The sequence below is a fragment of the Phyllostomus discolor genome, chromosome 1 (assembly GCF_004126475.2).
Source record: "Phyllostomus discolor isolate MPI-MPIP mPhyDis1 chromosome 1, mPhyDis1.pri.v3, whole genome shotgun sequence".
In the NCBI taxonomy this organism is placed as follows: domain Eukaryota; kingdom Metazoa; phylum Chordata; class Mammalia; order Chiroptera; family Phyllostomidae; genus Phyllostomus; species Phyllostomus discolor.
This window is the reverse complement of record NC_040903.2, coordinates 181,638,988-181,641,600: the sequence shown is the minus strand read 5'-3', so window position 1 is coordinate 181,641,600 and position 2,613 is coordinate 181,638,988.

Sequence of the window (2,613 nt, the reverse complement as noted above, 5' to 3'; positions counted from 1 at the left end):
GCCTCGCCGGCTGAGGGAGCCGAAGTGCCAATCACGACGTCGTCTTCGGGGCTCGCCCCGCCGTCCCGAGCTATTGGCTTCACCGGGGGGCGGGGCCCTGTCTCGCACCGCCCCAACCCACGGATTGGTTCCCAGCGAGCGTCTTCTCCGCCCATCTGTGCCAGCCCCCGCTTTTCTGCGGCAAATTCTAAATATCAATAGATTGGGCGGTCAACTCTGTCCGAGACTCAGCCAAGGTTTTTTGAGGACAGAAAGAGGAAGCACAATCCAAAATCCGTGTAATAGAGCCTAAATCCTGAATCCCTACATATTAGATCCGAGGCAAATTTGGGAGGAGAGGGAAGGCCGGCATCTTGGGTTCTAAAAAGTGAAATAACCCCATATCTGCTCTAGTTTTATTTAGAAAACTTAAAGTTAGGCGCTGTACGGAACACCAAAAGGAGCCTCACAAGCAGTTTATATAAGCCTTGTCAGCATTTTCAAGTTGGATTTAATGGTAGAGGAGAATCGGCATTGTGTATCAAGACGCTCACAGAAATAGATCAACTGTCCCACATCCCTTTTTTTCTCCCCTTACATCTATAAAATTAGAATTAGATATTTGAACTCTGTGTTAATATTCACTTTAATACTAATTTAAAATATGTATCATGTGTATGCATGTATATATACTTTCTTTTTAACTGAGCAGAAGTTTTTAAGTACATCGTTTTTCTTCACTCCCATTCAAACAACTCCATCAAGTTAGCCTCCCCGGAAGTCTCTTACAACACTTCCACTGACGTTTTAACTTGCGTTTAGTGCGAAAGCCACACCTAGCTACCACACAGACTGGGAAATGTAGTCTGTTATTCTGAGCAGCAACATCCCTGCTACATTCTGGGTGGGGCTAGAGGTGGCGTTACCACAGAAGAAAGGAACAAAGGACCTTTAACTCGGTGATAACTAGTGCTCACACCGCATTTCCAAAATTGGTGCTGGAGGAAAATGAGGTAAATTTGTTCTGTGGCTTCAATATCCCTTGGCAAATGACCACGTACTGGGTATTCTCTGGAGTAGTACTGGGTGAGAAGCGTGGTTTAACTATTTTTAATGACTACATATATGATTTCTGAAAGTATATAGTTTATTTAATTAGCCCCCAATTGTCAGACAATTTTTAAATTATAAATAACACTGTAGTGAACATTCTTAAAGCTAAATCATTTCTTTGGGATAAATTCCTAGAGGTGGATCTTTTGGTTCAAAAAGTAGGTACATTTTAAACCTTTGGAAAAACACTGCTCTCCAGAAATATATTAATTTATGCTTCTACCCTTTCATCCTCAGTTTTGCCATCACTTGACAGTGGCACTTAACAAAAATTTTGGCCAATGTGAAAGGCAATTTTATTTCCATAAACATTAAGAAGTTTTATAATGAAAACAAAAACATAGGGAACTCCAAGTTAAAGTGAGTATATTAAATATATGCCTGTAATTTTTCTCTCTCCCAAAATGCTACTAAAACTATACTAAGGAATTTTAAAAATATACCAAAAAAGGAAGAACAGGGAATAAAATAATAGCAGCAGCATATTGAAAGATGGGAAACAGATGAACAAGGATAATTCACAAACCAGGTCATGAAAGCCAAATCCCAAACTAGCAGTGAGGGAAAATGAGACCCGACCTGATTTACTCTGGAGAATTCTCAAAAAGAGCAGGTGCTAGCACAACTTTAACTCAAGTCCTTATTTCCCACTTCAATATCTGCTACAACCATTGACATATGTCATTTTACTTCCAATACAGATTCATTCAAAGGCAGATCTTATTTCACTCCACTACCAGAAATCCTTGACTGCCATACTATCTACGCCTGAGAATGAAATACCGAGTTCCTTGTTGGCATATTCACCTCTATATGACCCAATTTCCACTTACCTCTTACTCATTCAAAAACTGTTTAGTTCTTCTTTCTTTTTCTTGTCCTTTTTTTTGTCTTTACCTGAGGACATGTTTTCACTGATTTTAGAGAGGAAGGGAGAGAGAAACATCAATGTGAGAGAGAAAAACATCAATCAGTTGCCTCCATACCCACCTTCACTGGGGATCAAACCCTCAACCTAGGTATGGGCCCTGACTGGGAATTGAACCTGCAACCCTTCGGTTACAGGAGGAAACTTCAACCAACTGAGCCACACTGGCCAGGGCCAGAAACTGTTTCTTGAGTGTTAGATATGTTCCAGATACTGTAGAAGACATTAGGGATACAAACATAAGCCAAAAATTATATATCTCTGTTATAGTGTTTATCATCTAATGGAAAGGACAAATATTAGCCAAAGAATCTTGAACAAAATATGAAGCAAAATCATGATAAATGCTATTAAAAAGAGCTATGTGGAGCTATGAAAGCCTATAATGGGCTTTCTTGATAGTGGCGAAATATATGGTTGACCAAGGAAGGCTTCCCTGAAGAGCAGATTATTAAGTTTAGTGCTGATGGAGAGGTTTACCAAGCAAAGGAATGTGAGGGGAGAAGGAGCATGTATGACAGAAGTGACAGCATGTGCAAAGGCCCCAAGGAGGGAGAAATCATAGCATACCAGAGGAAATGAAAGGCCACTGT